Source organism: Miscanthus floridulus, chromosome 5 (assembly GCF_019320115.1).
Source record: "Miscanthus floridulus cultivar M001 chromosome 5, ASM1932011v1, whole genome shotgun sequence".
In the NCBI taxonomy this organism is placed as follows: Eukaryota; Viridiplantae; Streptophyta; class Magnoliopsida; order Poales; family Poaceae; genus Miscanthus; species Miscanthus floridulus.
Genome location: NC_089584.1, coordinates 68,349,368 through 68,368,973, shown reverse-complemented (window position 1 = coordinate 68,368,973; position 19,606 = coordinate 68,349,368).

The following is a 19,606-nucleotide window of genomic DNA, read 5'->3' as shown; positions in this document are numbered from 1 at the left end:
AGTGGTAAAACAATTTTCATAATTTTTGGATAATTATATAAGCCTAGAAAAATCATGGAAACCCATTTCTTAATTAATTTGAGGAATTTTTATCCCATTCAAAATGTACTAAAAAATAATATTTAATATTTTTTCCTAAATAGTTTACATCTCAGAGAGGTCACACAAAAATTTTCATAATTTTTGGAGCTCTAATTAATTCTATACAAAAATAACAAATCACAACACTATTCATTTAATTCAGCAAAATAGAAAAAAATATTTTTCAAATACACAGTCACTGACAGGGTGACCCCACCTGTCAGTCTTCGCTGACCATGGCGGTGAACCTTCTGACTGGCGATTTCTCACTGACGGCGAGGTCTCCGGCCACGGCGAAGATACTGCCACGTTCCGCATCACACGGCGGTTCGGTTGGTGGCACAAGCTGGACCAAATACGGCCTGGACCGAGCATGACGCCAGCCATGGCAGCCACGACGGCGCGGCTGTGGCACGCCGGTGAAAGTAGGCCAGTAGCAGTAAAGCAAAAGGCCCAGGAAGAATCAGGAGCTCACCCCAAACACACTCGAGTAGAAATCAGGACCGGAGGAGCAACGGAGAAGCGTGTTGTCGACCATAGCAGACACGATGGCAAAGCTTGAGATCACAGCAGACACGCCGGCATCTATAGTGGAGGAATGGAGCAATTAAAGGACCACAGAGCACTAGGGCAACATGGTGAAGATGAAATCAAGCTTGAGAGATCGAGAAAGCTACCAGAGCTTGCTGGCCACGGAGAAGCGGGCTCGTTGGTGATGCTACCGGCCACGAGGAAGAAGGCAACGCTCGGCGTTTCCTAGCGGAGTCAGGCTTCAAGGATGGGCTAGCTAGGTTCGCAAGGAGTAGGCGAAGCTAGGACACGCTTTGCGTAGATTGGAAAGGCGCTACGGTGATGGTGCGAGCTCGACGGAGCAACGATGGCGTCGTCGGGAAAAACAGGGGAGAAGAAAAGAGAAGAACGGTGACTGCGCGAGCTTTATAGAGCAGCCAAGAAGCAACGAGAGGCCACGCAGCAGCCTTCTCATGCTAGCACGAAGCCGAAGGTGGCCACAGGCGCGACTGGAAGCCGTCGGAAGGTCGTCGACGGTGAGGTGTCGCCCGAAGACACTGTTCACATTATTTATAGAATTGCCACTCCCGTAATTTCCCAAATTAGTCCCAAATTTATATGGTAACTCAAAAATCTCCAAAAATAAAAGTTGTTCCAAATTCAAAGTTCTACAACTTTGCTTTAATAACCATACCAAAACTATGACTACATTTTGAAATGCAAGTTTTAAAATCAAAAGGGTCACTTTAAGAACATATCACCTTTTCAAATTACTTCAAAATTTATATAATAACTTAGAAAACTCGAAAAACAAACTTTGTACAACTTGACAAGCTCTACACTTTAGATTTTGAATTAGGTTTTTAGGGTAGAATTTAAATACAGAAAATTAGGGTTTTCGGAAATTCCAAATCAATACAAAGATTTTTAACTTGATTCAAACCATACAAGTCAACACATATCATCATAAAAACAAACTTGTTTTAGTGGATGCATATCAAAGTTTTCACTAACTCATGAATGATGTGCAATGCATATGATGACATGGCATGTTTTAGGGTTTAAACACCAGAGGTGTTATAGTATGCCATGTCAATCAACTTTTACCTTGGATTGCTCGAAGGAGAGGCATGTCATATAAGTGGGGGTGCATCAACACATATTTGAGAAATCCAATTTGGTCAACTCATTCCTTAGCTTGCAAAACCTTTTCTCATCCAATGGCTTGGTGAATATATCGGCAAGTTGATCTTCGGTGCCTACACTCTTAATGCAAATGTCCCCTTTTTGTTGGCAATCTCTTATGAAATGGTGGCGGACATCAATGTGCTTTGTTCTTGTATGTTGAACCAGATTGTTTGTCAACTTGATTGCACTCTCATTGTCACATAGCAATGGCACTTTCTTAAACTTGATTCCAAAGTCACTCAAAGTGGCCTTCATCCAAAGTACTTATGCACAACAACTACCGACGGATATGTATTCGGCTTCAGCGGTTGATAATGCAACACTATTTTGCTTCTTTGATGACCATGAAACAAGTGATCTTCCCAACAATTGACATGTGCCCGAGGTGCTCTTTCTTTCAACCTTGCATCCCTCATAATCTGAGTCGGAGTAACCAACTAGCTCAAACTTTGCTCCTTTGGGATACCACAAACCAACATTTGGTGTATGCTTCAAGTACCTCAATATTCTCTTTGTAGCCTTCAAATGACTTTCTCTTGGTGAGGTTTGAAATCTTGCACACATGCATACACTAAACATGACATTTGGCCTTAATGCGGTCACATAGAGTAGGCTTCCAATCATAGACCGATACAATTTTTGATCCATCATATTTCCACTTGCATCACTATCCAAGTTGCCATTGGTTCCCATTGGTGTGCTAATGGCCTTCCTATCACTCATGCCAACTTCTTGATCATGTCCTTGATATACTTGCCTTGACTCACAAATGTACCATTCTTCAATTGCTTGATTTGAAGACCAAGGAAGTAACTTAACTCTCCAATCATGGACATCTCAAACTCATTAGCCATCATCTTTCCAAATTCTTCACAAAAATCTTGATTGGTTGATCCAAATATGATGTCAACAACATAGATTTGCAACACAAATAAATCTTTTCTAATCTTCTTGATGAAAAGAGTGGTGTCAACCTTGCCCATTATGAACCCTTTAGAGAGTAGGAAGTTCCTTAATCTCTCATACCATGCTCTAGGTGCTTGCTTCAAGCCATACAATGCCTTCTTCAACTTGTACACATGGTCGGGCTTCTTGTCATCTTCAAAACTAGGAGGTTGCTCAACATATACTTCTTCATTGATGTAACCATTGAGAAATGCACTCTTGACATCCATTTGATATATTAGCTTGTGGCTTCTTTTTCATGTAGTTTTGCTCTACATGGCCAACTTGCTTGCAACTAGTGCAAAACTGACCATTGTTCTTCACAAAACTAGTCTTGTGAGGAGCAAAGGCCGCCTTGCCTTTCTTGGGTATATAGCCCAATCCCTCTTTGTAGAGAGAGGCTCTTTGGCTACCCAAGCACATAAGCAAGTGGTCCTCGCCACCATAGGCCTTAGCCAAGGTGTGAGTGAGCTCATTGACCTCCGTCTTGAGAGTCTCATTCTCAACCATTAGTGAGGCATCATAAGTGAAACCATCACTACTAGATGAGGTGGAAGTAGAAGTACTACAAGAAGGGTTAGCGGGAGCAACAATGATAGGCATAGATAATAATTCATTAATTATATCAGAAGTTAACCCTATATTACAAGTCTCAACGTGCTTCTTCTTATTTTGTTCATTAAGCAAAGAAGAATGAGCTTTTTCAAGCTTCTTGTGAGCCTTGCCAAGCTTCTCATGGGCTTCCTCTAGCCTCTCATGAGTCGCTTTGAGCTCATCAAGGGCTTGCTTAAGGGCTTTTACTTCCTTATTCAAGCTCTTGCTTTCTCTTCTCTTAATGTCAAAGTGTTCTTTAGCATCTTCTAGCATGTTAAATAATTCATCTTTAGTGGGTTCATCATCATCACTATCATTTTCATTATCATATTCCTCATCACTTCCATCAACATGAGTTTGTACCTTAATGGCCTTAGTGTCACACCCAATTTTAAGGATAAAATTGAATGCACAATACTCATGTGTGCCCAGGAATCAATCACACACATAAGCTGACAAATTATATAAAGTATCATCACGGTGTCATACATCAGAGTTATAATAAAACTTAGTCTTATACATCACAGCAGAAAAATAAAAAGATAATAAAACTCTCATGGGCTTCATCACAGGGAAGGTCAACTGGTTGACCACAAGCCTAAAAATCCTCCGGGAAATCCTCATACCCGTTGTCATCTGTTACCCATCCAGGATTTTTATCCAAATATAGAAAATAAACAAGTGTAAGTACATTCCGTACTTAGCAAGCTAACATGGATTATGAAGCTCAAAAAGGATTGACTCTGGTTTACTGCAGTTAGCATTTTTAGTAGGTCAAGCTTTTATTCTCAAGTATTATCAAGTTATGCTTAAGCTCCCATTTAATCCCATAAGAACATATATCAGTGTCAAGTGCATCATATATCATCATAGAACAACTTAAATGATCAACAACAAGTATTCAGTTATTCTATGAGTTTTCCGGGCCGCTCATAACCATGAGCACGACTGTTATAACAGTTTGTTACCCTCTGCAGAGGTGGTGCACATTCACCACGAGTCGTGATCCCCATATGCCCGGGTTAATTAATCCCATGTCACTACCAAGGTGAGCGGGCAGGGTACACTATGAAGCCATTTCATAGGTTTCCCTAACAAGTTTGGGCCGCTAGGTTTCCTTGGCAGGCAGATGTAGGAACCCCCCTTTCCTATGGCACATATCCATCGCGGCTATACTCATAGGAACAGAGGCAGCCCTATACCCAACATGGCAAGCCCCATTTGCGCCAAAAAGGTAACCTCTAACTAGCTAGGAAAGATCCTATTACTGAGCTAAAGTCAGAGCCATATGACTCTCTCGGTTGCACTGTCAGTCCCAGCTTTTGCCGACAGATAAGTCCTTATGGAGGGCCAGGAGCAACATGAACAAAGGTCATTTGCACTTTCGCCCTATGGAACAGTGGTTATATATCATGTTACTCACTTTGTTCCATAGTATCATTCATCAACATGTATATCAAGTTCAGTTAGAGCACTAGCAATCTACCCATATGCATTTAACCCATAGGAGACAAGGAACAGGATAAACAATCACTAGGTTGTCCTTACGGGTATCAAAATTAGACACATGCAAATGAGTAATTGATTAAAGTGAAATAGGACATCAAGGAAGGCCCATGCTATACTTGCCTTGGTTCACAAACTTGTGCTGGTCCTGCTGGTCGTCGAAGAGTTCTTGGTCTCCAACGTTTTCCTCACCGTCTGAACGCGGCCAACACAGCAACATACAACATTCCAAAAGCATTCATGCAAAGCAAACATTCCTATCATTAGAACAGTACACCAATAGTATTGAAAACAAGATAAATGTTTGTAAACATAATGTACGTCTCGCTACGATCACGTCAACGCGAAGTTCACAAAAAACGGAGCTAAAATGCGAAGTTATGATTTAAACGGGTTTTCCTATAGCAATATATTTAATTAAACCTGACCATGAATTTAAAAAGTTCCAAACTTGACTACCAGTGGTTCTAACATGTAGGTTATGGAATTACGAAGCTAACACAATTTGAATGGATCAATTCGGAGCTAAAACGATAATTTTATAAGCGAAACAGTTCAAATGGCATTTCTGTAAATACTGAAAACGTATTTTGAACAAGAACAGTGCACTTTACGTTTTCAAAACAAGAAAGCGTAATCAGTGAAGTGCGCTAGGGACTGCGGGTTCTATTTTCTGAAAACCGAGGGGCTCTTTAGCATAATCACCCGCGAAGGGGTATCTTCTAACGTGAGCCGTCGCATTTGAAATGAACGGCCAGAAATCGATCCGGGGGAGAGAGAAAGAAAAGGTGGCCAGAACAGTAGCTCCCGCAGTGGCTCTCCATGGCTGGCCGCGTGAAGCTCGCCGGAGTGCACAGTTCGGGGGCCATGGTCCATGGTTCGATGAACCTAGAGCATCGGGAGAGAGAGGGGGAGCAGGCAAACACGTCTGGGCCGATACGGCGGCCAGAGGACGCGGCTGACAAGGTGGTGGACATGGCCAGCGGCAAGGAGCTTCCCGACGCATGTGACAAGGCCATACAAACCACCAAATGAGAAATAAATTGAACGGGGAGAGAGAGGGGAGAACGGCGGGGCTCACAGCGGGGAGAAATAGGGTCGACGGTGGCTCGGAGTCGGTGGTTCATGCGGAGGGCGGACGGTGGATCCCGGCGACCTCATGGTGGTGGTTCTCTCGGGCATGGTGACGCGAGAGGGAGCGGGAAGACTAGCAGAGGGTGCGGGGATAGCCTCGGCTTCCTTTTGTAGAGGCAAGGGCGCGAGCGACGCTCCCACGATGGCGCAAGACGTGGGCAAGGAGGCGGTTGCGGCTTGCGGCTTGACTGGCGCGGCGGTTGCGGAAGGAGGGAGACGGTGCCGACAGGTGGGGCTAGGTGGTCAGCGGCTGGGCGCGGGGCGCAGGCGCCCGAGTGGGTCGGCGGGGCTTGCTGGGCCGAGCAAAGCACGCGGCTGGGCCAGCGGGCCGACGGGAGTGGGAGCTGGGCTATGCGGCTGCTCGGGCCAAAAACGGAGGAGGGGGAGAAAAGAAGGAATTTTCTTTTTTTTTCCAAACAAATTTTCCAAAAGCATTTTTAAATAATTTTTGAATTCATTTGAACTCTAATTCAAGAACAATCATCACATGAATAAATATTGCAGCAGCATGTATGCATCAAAAAGTTTCTAATCTTATAATTGATTTTAATTCCCCAAAAATTATTAATTTCCTATAATTGAATGCACACTTAATAACATAATTAAATCAAATTTACTTATTTTAAAAGAATGAAAAATTTTGGGTGTTACAATTCTACCCCCTTAAGATGAATCTCGTCCTCGAGATTCGGGTGATTGCTTACTCAAATAGTTGAGGATAAGTCTTTCGCAATTCCTCTTCTCTTTCCCAAGTGGCTTCATCCTCTGTATACCGATTCCACTGTACCTTGCACATTTTTATAACTTGGCTCCTTGTAACTCTTTCGGCAGTTTGTAAGATCTTTATCGGATACTCTTCATAAGTAAGATCTTCCTTGACAGCAAGTTCTTCTAAAGGAATTTGTTCTTCTGGTACCCTCAGACACTTTTTCAACTGGGAAACATGGAACACGTCGTGCACACCGGACAAGCTCTCAGGCAGTTCCAACTGATAAGCTACTTCTCCATGTCTCTCTAGGATCTTAAAAGGTCCTATATACCTTGGTGCTAACTTTCCCTTCATATTGAATCTTCTCACACTTCTCATTGGTGACACTTTCAAGTACACATAATCACCAATCTCGAAAGTCAGCTCTCTTCTATGGGTATCCGCGTAACTCTTCTGTCGGGACTGAGCTACTCTCAAATTGTCTCTAATCATTCTCACTTGTTCTTCCGCGTCTCTAAGGACATCGGGACCAAACACTTGAGTTTCTCCAGTCTGATTCCAGAACAAAGGCGTTCTACACTTACGTCCATACAACGCCTCGAAAGGTGCCATCTTGAGACTCTTCTGATAACTGTTGTTGTACGAGAACTCTGCGTAAGGTAGACTCTTATCCCAACTATCACCATACTGAAGTGCATAGGCTCTCAACATATCTTCCAAAATCTGGTTGATTCTTTCAGTCTGTCCATCAGTTTGCGGGTGGTAAGCAGAACTGAAATTCAGCTTTGTTCCCAAAGATCTATGTACTTTATGCCAGAATTGTGATGTAAATTGGGTGCCTCTATCCGACACAATTTTCTTGGGAACACCATGTAAGCACACTATTCTTTCCATGTACAACTCTACTAATCTTGCACCATTATAGGTAGTCTTGACAGGTAAAAAGTGAGCAACCTTGGTGAGTCGATCCACTATTACCCATATTGAATCATAACCTCTTTGAGTGCGGGGCAGTCCTACAATAAAATCCATACCAACTTCTTCCCATTTCCATTCAGGAATCTTCATTGGTTGTAGTAACCTTGCAGGTCTTTGATGCTCAGCTTTCACTCTTTGACAAGTGTCACACAAAGCCACATATTCTGCCACATCTCTCTTCAAACCATACCACCAATACTTCTCCTTGAGATCCAAGTACATCTTGGTACTTCCAGGATGTATAGAGTAAGCAGACTCATGGGCCTCTTGCAGAATTGCATCTCGTATAGCTTTCACTTCAGGTACACATATCCTTTTCCCGAACCAAAGAGTACCATTCTCATCCATTCTGAATCCGGGTGCCTTTCCAAGCACTACATTCTCTGCTATCTCCTTATGTTTTTCATCCTCCAATTGACCTTTGCGTATCTCCTGCTCCAATGTAGGTTCTATCACCAATTCCATTGCATTAGTGACCAGGCTCAAGTTGAGATACTCCATTTCAGCACACAACCCTGCTGACATAGATGTTGTCTGAAGTCCATTGGCATAGCTCTTTCTGCTAAGTGCATCAGCTACGACGTTTGCCTTTCCTGGGTGATAATGCACTTCCAAATCATAGTCTTTGATCAATTCCAACCAACGACGTTGTCTTAGATTCAGATCTAATTGGGTGAAGATATACTTCAAACTCTTATGATCAGTATAGATATCACTCTTATGTCCAATTAGATAATGTCTCCAGATCTTCAAAGCATGAACCATAGCTGCCAATTCCAAGTCATGAGTAGGATAATTCAACTCGTGCTTCCTTAGTTGTCTAGATGCATATGCAACCACTCTTCCTTCTTGCATAAGCACACATCCAAGACCCAAATAGGATGCATCACAATATATAGAGAAGTTCTTGCTTAAATCGGGCAAGATTAATACTGGAGCTGTAGTCAATCTCTTCTTTAGCTCTTCAAAGTTTGCCTGACATTTATCTGACCATACATACTTAGCATTCTTTTCCAACAAAGCTGTCATAGGCTTGGCTAGCTTGGAAAAGCCTTCAATGAACCTTCGGTAATAACCAGCTAATCCCAAAAAGCTACGAATCTCACTTACAGTTGTTGGTGGTTTCCAATTCAGTACATCTTGCACTTTGCCTGGATCCACTGCTATTCCACCATTGGAGACAACATGACCTAGAAAAGAGACTTCCTTTAACCAAAACTCACACTTGCTCCGCTTAGCGTACAATTTATGTTCTCTAAGCTTTTGCAAGACCAACCTTATGTGTTCCGCATGTTCTTCTTCAGTCTTGGAGAATATTAGTATATCATCTATGAATACTACCACAAATTTATCCAGAAACTCCATGAACACCTTATTCATCAGATACATGAAGTATGCGGGTGCATTGGTCAATCCAAAAGACATAACAGTGTACTCATATAATCCATACCGTGTAGTGAATGCTGTCTTGGGTATGTCCGAGTTCTGAATCTTAAGCTGATGATACCTAGATCGGAGATCAATCTTGGAGAACACATGTGCTCCTCTCAACTGATCAAACAAATCATCAATCCTAGGTAAGGGGTATTTATTCTTGATGGTAACCTCATTAAGTGAGCGGTAATCCACACACATCCATTGACTACCATCCTTCTTATCCACAAAGATCACAGGTGCCCCCCACGGGGAAGAACTGGGGCGTATGAAACCTTTTTCTTGCAACTCTTTTAGTTGTTTCTTAAGCTCTTCTAATTCATTAACTCCCATTCTATATGGATGTTTAGCTATTGGTGCAGTTCCAGGTAATAATTCGATAATGAATTCAATGTCTCGGTCAGGTGGCATACCTGGCAAGTCATCAGGGAAGACATCCGGGAACTCCTCCACGACACGATCTTGTTCATTGACTTCACCATCTAGCTGGTTCACTGTGGCTGTAGGCTGAGCTTGCACTACTACTTCTACATAGATTCTATCCCCATTGAGTGATGTCACAACCACAGATTTCTCCTGACACTGAATCACTGCCCGGTGTTGTTTCATCCAATCCATTCCCAGGATAAGATCAATTCCCGCTGTTCTCAACACAATAGGCTTCACTTTGAAGTCTACCCCCCTTAAGGAAATGCTAGTTGAGGGGCTCCAATAAGAAGCGGGCATACTACCTCCTGGGGAATTCACTAGTATGGGGTTTTTCATGGCACACAAAGGTATGCTATGCATTCTAACAAAAGCTTGGGAGATAAAAGAATGTGAAGCACCAGAATCAAAAAGTATGGTAGCAGAGAATAGAGTTGACGCTGAACATACCCAACATGACCTCAGGCGTCTCCTGAGCTGCATCAGATGACACATAGTTCACCTTCGTAGTGTGAGGTGGTCGGGCGTTGAACTTCTGATTGCTGGTCTGGTTCTGAGGTGCTTGTTGGTTCTGCTTCTTAGGACACTGATGAGCATAGTGACCTACTTCTCTGCATCGGTAGCAGGCATTGGGATTGTTGGGTGCACCACTCTTCACAGGAGCATTGTTGGGCACTCCCTGGCGTGTTGCAGGATTGCTGGTCTGTTGCGGGGTACGCTGATTTCCAAACTGTTGCTGATACTGAGGGCATTGCTGGAACTGGTTCCGCTGAGGATACTGACCACGGTTTCCCTGGTGAGTTGGTCCTTGATTCCTCTGCTGGAAACCTTGTTGGGGATAAACATGTGGGTGAGTGTTGCTTCCAGAAGCTTGCCCTTGGAGCCTTCTCTTCTTAGCTTCCATCTCCTTGCGCTTATCATCAATCACGATTGCGCGATTCACCAAAGACTGGAAGTTAGGGTAAGTATTAGACATCATCTGGAGCTGTAGTCCATCATAGAGTCCCTTGAGGAAACGGCGTTGCTTATCCTTATCATCCGCTACATCATTAGGAGCGTAGCGTGATAGTTGTGTGAACTTGTCCCGATACTTCCGCCATAGTCATTGATCCTTGCTTGAGAGATCTGAATTCTTCCTGCTTCAGTTCCACTAGTCCATCAGGAATATGATATGACCAGAAACTGTCCTTGAATTCCTGCCAAGTGATAGCAGGAGCATTGTTGGGACGTCCAAACTGGAATGATTCCCACCAATCCTGAGCAGCTCCTTGGAGTTGCCCAGAAGGCGTACAACACCTTCTCAAGGTCGTTGCATTGTGCTATGTTCAGTTGTTTCTCCACAGCACGCAACCAATCATCTACCTCCATAGGGTCTGAAGGCATGGGTGAACATCGGTGGACGACCTTTCATAAACTCTCCACGCTTATCTCTGACCTGAACAGGCGGTGGTCCTCTTGCAGGTTCATTGTCCAAGCGCTGCATCATAGCTTGCATCAGCTGCGCTTGCATTCCCAATATTTGTTCCATGGTCACAGGTGGCGGTGGTGGATTTATAAGAGCATCACGCCCACGACCACGGCCTCTGCCTCTTCCTCCTCTTGCGGCCATCTGTTTTCCAACAAATGTGCAAAATTTAGAGATTTTTCCAGTTATAGAGAGCTTACAAAAGATAAGAAACAATGCTGAGAATTTTCTGGACAAGATTCAAATTCAGCAGTTCAGTAAAACTGTTATAACTCGAGTTTCAGAGATCCAACAGAGGTGCACCAAGATTTGTTAGAAAGCTTAGGACATCAGCTACAACTTTCATTTAGACCACTTTTACAGATTCGGACTCACACATAGTCAAAAGTAGAGCTAAACCGAAACTGTTCTGAGTTCCAGACAGCGCAGGAACATCAACTTGTGACAGCTAGATCTCCCAAACCTGAACAGCTATTGACGTGATTCTAAAGACACTTCGAATGATACAGAGGTCTAGTTATCTCCACAAAAATTTCAGAATTTTTATCATCCCAGATTTCGAGATACCAGATAAAGAACACAGGCTGCTCCAGAAATCAGCACAGCAGAGATAAGATAAAGCGAAACATCTGCATTAAGATTTCATTCTAAACTTAAAGTTCCAATCTAAGGAAGTTGTGGACATGCCCACAAACTTCCAGCAATCAAGCAAAATACCAAATCAACCAAGTTCACAAATTAAACATCTAATCAACCAAGTTCACAAGACCAACAAGACTAAATAAGAACACGAACTAACGACGTGGTAATCTAGATCAAGGCACCTAACACCTATGGAGCGGTGTCAATCATGGTGAAGGACCGGCGCTTCTTCTTGTAGATGGAAGGCTGTCCAAGTTGTGCTCGAAGTTCATCCACTTGTTTCTGAAGACGTCTCTGCGCCCTCTGAGATGCACGCAGTTCTCCTTTGACTTCATCATCCACTCCCTGCATAGCGTGGACATGCTGCACCGTTGCCTCCAGAGTTGGGTCATTCTCTAGGTGGAGCCAAAACCTGCCAAACACCCTCATGATCATTTCGAGGAAGGAACCTGAAGCGATCCTCCCTCATGGCCTCAAAGCGACGACCATGGTAGTGGATGTAGGCATTCTGTGCTGCATCCTCCATGCCATCCAAAGCATGGGCTCTCCTGGCAGGGGCACAGTGGACATGTCTCCACCTCATGTCCATTCTTGATATCGTTCCAAGCGGTGACCACCTAGCTCTACCTTCCAGAAGGTAGCCTCCAATGGGTGCTGGTACTCGGCGCAGTGGTAGCTGATGGAGGCGTGCAAGTCGGGGTAGTAGTCGTCCAGCACGTGGGTGAGGAGAGTGTGGTAGTAGGCTGTCTCTGGAGCTGGCTTGAAGTAGTACTTGCCACTTCCAGCCAATCTCCTCGTCCTCCACAGGGGATAGCTAGGGAGGGTGCAGGTGTAGGGGAAGTAGCTGTCGACTCCTCAGGTGTAGCTACCACAGGATAGACGGGCACGGCGACTGGTGTAGGAGCAGGTATAGGCATCGGTGTAGCCATCTCCTCGTCATCGAAGATGATCACAATCTCCCTCTCCGCCGGTAGGGCACGCGGGGTGAACATGGCACGATAGCCGGCGGTGCTGAGGCGAGCAGTCTTCGGATTATGAGACATCTATAGATTTAAAGTGAGATAGAATTAGAATCAACAATTTTAAATAATAGATTAAGGTATGAAAAGCATAAATAGTTTTAATAAAATAACAAGAATAAGACAGTAAGCAAGAAACCAGAGGAGCAAAGATGCTAAAACGACCTTTTTCTAACTAGGCTTGCATCCTACAGTCAACACGGCTCTGATACCAATTTGTCACACCCAATTTTAAGGATAAAATTGAATGCACAATACTTATGTGTGCCCAGGAATCAATCACACACACAAGCTGACAAATTACATAAAGTATCATCACGGTGTCATACATCAGAGTTATAATAAAACTTAGTCTTATACATCACAGCGGAAAAATAAAAAGATAATAAAACTCTCGTGGGCTTCATCACAGGGAATGTCAACTGGGTGACCACAAGCCTAAAAATCCTCCGGGAAATCCTCATACCCGTTGTCATCTGTTACCCATCCGGGATTTTTATCCAAATATAGAAAATAAACAAGTGTAAGTACATTCCGTACTTAGCAAGCTAACATGGGGTTATGAAGCTCAAAAAGGATTGACTCTGGTTTACTGTAGTTAGCATTTTTAGTAGGTCAAGCTTTTATTCTCAAGTACTATCAAGTTATGCTTAAGCTCCCATTTAATCCCATAAGAACATATATCAGTGTCAAGTGCATCATATATCATCATAGAACAATCTTAATAGATCAATCATCAAGTATTCAGTTATTCTGTGAGTTTTCTAGGGCCGCTCGTAACCGTGAGCACGGCTGTTATAACAGTTTGTTACCCTCTGCAGAGGTGGTGCACATTCACCGTGAGTCATGATCCCCATATGCCCGGGTTAATTACTCCCATGTCACTACCAAGGTGAGCGGGCAGGGTACACTATGAAGCCAGTTCATAGGTTTCCCTAACAAGTTAGGGCTGCTAGGTTTCCTTGGCAGGCAGATGTAGGAACCCCCCTTTCCTATGGCACATATCCATCGCGGCTATACTCATAGGAACAGAGGCAGCCCTATACCCAACGTGGCAAGCCCCATTTGTGCCAAAAAGGTAACCTCTAACTAGCTAGGAAAGATCCTATTACTGAGCTAAAGTCAGAGCCATATGACTCTCCCGGTTGCACTGTCAGTCCTAGCTTTTGCCGACAGATAAGTCCTTATAGGAGGGCCAGGAGCAACATGAACAAAGGTCATTTGCACTTTCGCCCTATGGAACAGTTGTTATATATCATGTTACTCACTTTGTTCCATAGTATCATTCATCAACATGTATATCAAGTTCAGTTAGAGCACTAGCAATCTACCCATATGCATTTAACCCATAGGAGACAAGGAACATGATAAACAATCACTAGGTTGTCCTTACGGGTATCAAAATTAGACACATGCAAATGAGTAATTGATTAAAGTGAAATAGGACATCAAGGAAGGCCCATGCTATACTTGCCTTGGTTCACAAACTCGTGCTGGTCCTGCTGGTCGTCGAAGAGTTCTTGGTCTCCAACGTTTTCCTCACCGTCTGAACGCGACCAACACAGCAACATACAACATTCCAAAAGCATTCATGCAAAGCAAACATTCCTATCATTAGAACAGTACACCAACAGTATTGAAAACAAGATAAATGTTTGTAAACATAATCTACGTCTCGCTACGATCACGTCAACGCGAAGTTCACGAAAAACAGGAGCTAAAATGCGAAAGTTATGATTTAAACGGGTTTTCCTATAGCAATATATTTAATTAAATCTAACCATGAATTTAAAAAGTTCCAAACTTGACTAACAGTGGTTCTAACATGTAGGTTATGGAATTACGAAGCTAACGCGATTTGAATGGATCAATTCGGAGCTAAAACGATAATTTTATAAGCGAAACAGTTCAAATGGCATTTCTGTAAATACTGAAAACGTATTTTGAACAAGAACAGTGCACTTTACGTTTTCAAAACGAGAAAGCGTAATCAGCGAAGTGCGCTAGGGACTGCGGGTTCTATTTTCTAAAAACTGAGGGGCTCTTTAGCATAATCACCCGCGAAGGGGTATCTTCTAACGTGAGCCGTCGGATTTGAAATGAACGGCCAGAAATCGATCCGGGGGAGAGAGAGAAAGAAAATGTGGCCAGAACAGTAGCTCCCGCGGTGGCTCTCCATGGCCGGCGGCGTGAAGCTCGCCAGAGTGCACGGTTCGGGGGCCACGGTCCACGGTTCGATGAACCGAGAGCACCGGGAGAGAGAGGGGGAGTAGGCGAACACGTCTGGGCCGATACGGCGGCCGGAGGATGTGGCTGACAAGGTGGCGGACATGGCCAGCGGCAAGGAGCTTCCTGGCGCATGCGACAAGGCCATACAAACCACAAAACAAGAAATAAATTGAACGGGGAGAGAGAGGGGAGAACGGCGAGGCTCACAGCGGGGAGAAATAGGGTCAACGGCGGCTCGGAGTCGGCGGTTCACGCGGAGGGCGGACGGTGGATCCCGGCGACCTCGTGGCGGTGGTTCTCTCGGGCACAGCGACGCGAGAGGGAGCGGGGAACAGTAGCAGAGGGTGTGGGGACGACCTCGGCTTCCTTTTGTAGAGGCAAGGGCACGGGCGACGCTCCCACAATGGCGCAAGACGTGGGCGAGGAGGTGGTTGCGGCTTGCGGCTTGACTGGCGCGGCGGTTGCGGAAGGAGGGAGACGGCGCCGACAGGTGGGGCCAGTCGGTCAGCAGCTGGGCGCGGGGCGCAGGCGCGCGGCAACGGCTGGCGCCCGAGTGGGCCGGCGGGGCTTGCTGGGCCGAGCAAAGCGCGCGGCTGGGCCAGCGGGCCGACGGGAGTGGGAGCTAGGGCTATGCGGCTGCTCGGGCCGAAAACGGAGGAGGGGGAGAAAAGAAGGAATTTTCTTTTTTTTCCAAACAAAATTTCCAAAAGCATTTTCAAATAATTTTGAATTTATTTGAACTCTAATTCAAGAACAATCATCACATGAATAAATATTGCAGCAGCATGTATGCATCAAAAAGTTTCTAATCTTATAATTGATTTTAATTCCCCAAAAATTTTTAATTTCCTATAATTGAATGCACACTTAATAACATAATTATATCAAATTTACTTATTTTAAAAGAATGAAAAATTTTGGGTGTTACACTTAGCCATGAAGCATGATGGAGTGTCAAAGAGAGAAGACTTCTCATTGATAGCAATGCTTGTAAGTGCCTTCTTCTTGGTGGTCTTGTCATCATCACTATCATCATCATCACTTGAGGAAGCATCACTATCCCAAGTGACCACATATGAACCAGCCTTCTTCTTGAAGGCCATCTTGTTCTTCTTCTCTTTCTTTTCCTTCTTGTCCTTCTTCTTGTTCTTCTTGTCATCATCTTTGTCACTATTGTATGGACATTGAGCAACAAGATGATCTTTGCTTTCACAATTGAAGCACCTTCTTGACTCTTCCTTGTTCTTGGATGAAGATTTCTTGCTTCTAGCACGGTAGCCTTTCTTCATCATGAACTTGCCAAATCTCTTAACAAAGAGAGCCATCTTCTCATCATCATCATCATCATCATCATCCCATGATCCATCATCTTCACTTGATGTATCTTGCTTTGCTTTGCCCTTAGATGATGTGGCCTTGAATGCCTTGCTCTCCTTCTTCTCATCTTTCTTCTCCTTGTTTTCTTCCTTCTCATCATCATCTCTATATGTATCATCGCTCATTATATCTCCCAACACTTGGTTTGGTGTCATGGTGTCCAAACCACTCCTTACTAGAATAGTGACCAATGTGTCAAATCTTGAAGGCAAGCATCTCAAGAACTTGTGGGAGAAGTCCTTGTCCTTCACCTCTTCTCCAAGTGCTTTGAGATCATTGAAAAGCACTTGAAGCCTTTGAAATATCTCCAACACACTCTCATCTTCCTTCATCTTGAAGCTTGCAAACTTCTCGTTAAGAATGTATGTCTTGGCATCCTTCACCACTTGAGTGCCCTCAAATGATTCTTCCAACTTCTTTCATGCCTCATGAGCCATCTCAATGTTCTTAATTTTCTCAAATGTCTTCTCATCCAAAGCATCATGAATAGCATTAAGAGCAATGTCATTGTTTTGGAGCAATACTTCTTCGGCCATGGTAGGAGTTTTCGCATCGGCAATCTCAATTTTGATATCCACCACCTTCCACACCTTTCTATTGATTGACTTGATATAAGTTGTCATATTGGCGTCTGGTATGGATACTGGACACGTCTGGTCGCTACCTGACCACCACATGTCCCATTTTAAATGAAGTAGCCGTTACTGCCATGAGTCCCATGCGACCGGACGTGATGTTAGAAATGACCATACGCGGAGCCGTAGCGTCCGGTCAAGTCCAGAGAGCTCCCAGGGCTGACCAGACGCGTCCAGTCACTTTGGACCAGACGCAGGAGATGCAACATTTGATCGAGTCTAGAGAGCTCCCAGAGCTACTCTGGGCCAACCGGACGCGTCCGATCACTCCGGACCGGATGCTCCTAGTGTCTGATCAAGTGTTACATGAACACCGACACTCGCTGATTCACACCGGACGCATCTGGTGTGGCGACCGGACACGTCCAGGTCGCTCTCTGCAATTTAGAACCGAGCCTCATCACTTTGACCGAACACGTCCGATATCCATACCAGACATGTCCGGTCACTCTAGTGACCAGCACGACTAACTCCTTTTCAACTCTATCTTCTTCACCCTTTGCTCAAATGTGTCCAACCACCAAGTGTATCACCTTGTGCATATGTGTTAGCATATTTTCACAAACATTTTCAAGGGTGTTAGCACTCCACTAGATCCTAAATGCATATGCAATGAGTTAGAGCATCTAGTGGCACTTTGATAACCGTATTTCGATATGAGTTTCACCCCTCTTAATAGTACGGCTATCAAACCTAAAATGTGATCACTACTCGCTAAGTGTCTTGATCACCTAAATGAAATGGCTCCTACCACTTATACCTTTGCCTTGAGTCCTTTCATTTTTCTCTTTCTTCTTTTCAAGTCCAAGCACTTGATCATCACCATGGCATCACCATCATCATGTCATGATATTCATTTGCTTCACCACTTGGAATGTGCTACCTATCTCATGATCACTTGATAAACTAGGTTAGCACTTAGGGTTTCATCAATTCACCAAAACCAAACTAGAGCTTTCAAAGTCTCTATCTATATTCTCAAGCACCTTACAAAGATCCTAAAAAGAGCACATAAGGTGCCAGGCTAGGTAGAGCTCACATAAACAATTCTAGTTAGCAAGGTCACACAAACCTATGTAACTAGTACTCAAACAACTGGGAAGCTTCTACACATGCTAGTATGCAAAGTGCACAAAGCCTAAGCTCACTAGCAATACTCAATAGCAAGGCTACACACGCTAACAGTTATGCAAGAGAGCAACTATTTTGCTACTAAAGCAAACTAACTACACAAGAGCAACAACACAAGCACAATATATGAACAAGTAAATATAAACTTGTGTATGGAGATTGCAAACCAACGGGGAGATGATGAAACGATAATTTTTATCCTGAGGTTCGGTGGTTTGCCAACCACTTAATCCCTGGTGAGACAACCTCAATGTTGCCGCCAATCCTCTTACTAGTGGTGACCCACAAGTCACACTCTCCCATGTGGAGTGCTCACCACAATCTCTAGCACCTGACCCGGCCGGACCACTTGACTCTCTTCATGTCTCGCTCTACTAGAGTTGTTGTTCGCGTCTCCATGGGGGCGAGGACAACACCACTCACAAAACACTTCTTCGGAGCACCTCACAATGCAAGCTTCTTGCGGGCTTCACAACAGAGACACACCACCAAGCCATTTAGGAGGTGGCAACCTCCAAGAGTAACAAGCACCACCAGTTTACAACTCGATCACCTAGTGCCAACACTTGCAATCTCTCAGTGCAATGCACTAGAATCACTCACTCGCAATCAGATGTAATCACAATGCACACAAGTGAGTTAGAGGGCTTCCCAAGCACACATAACACAACCACAAAGGTCGGCCACCACCCCTATTTATAGACACAAGCCTAAACTAGCCGTTGGGCAAAAAGTGCACAGGTTGTGGGCGCACTGGATAGCCACTATAGCACCGAACATGTGGTCCAGTCTCTCCAATGGTCGAATTCCAATGGTCACTTTGAACTAGTCATTGCAGACGCTTGTCTGGTGCACTAGACACCCAATCTGGTGCTCCAAACACCCAAAATACAAAAACATGGTCTCTAGAAAAATAGGGCAGTGCACCTATCCAGTGCATAGGACACCTTGTCTAGTTGACACAACAGCCAAAACCCATCACAAAAACACCCTTTGGTAGAATAGGGTGGTGACCCGGTGTAGGGTCGAGATAGCGGATTAGAGGAGGGTGAATAGTTTTTTTCTAAAATTAATCGCGTCGGCTAACCAAAACAAATACGGAATTAAAACTATCGGTCTAGCCAAGACTACACCCCTCTATCTAAGTTCTCAAGCACCTTACCAAGATCCTAAAAAGGCAACAAAGGTGCCAGGCTAGCTAGAGCTCACCTAACCAATTCTAGGAGCAAGGTCACACAAACCTATGCAACTAGTACTTCAAACATCGGGGGAGCTCCTACACAATCTAGTAAGCAAAAGCACAAAGCTCCTATGCTCACTAGCAATGCTAAACAACAAGGTCACACAAGCTAAATTAGAGAGCGCAAAATTACTTAGCTACACAAACTAAGCAATGTGACTAACAAGGTTACTCAAACCGAATTAGTCACGCAAGGGAGCTACTTCTATGCTACACAAGCAAGAAGATAACTAGCAAGCAATGCAAGCTAACTAATTACAAGAGCAACTACACAAGCTCAATGTATATGAAAGTAAATACAAGCTTGTATATGGGGATCGGCAAACCAATGGGGAGATGGTGGCATGGTGATTTTTATCCCGA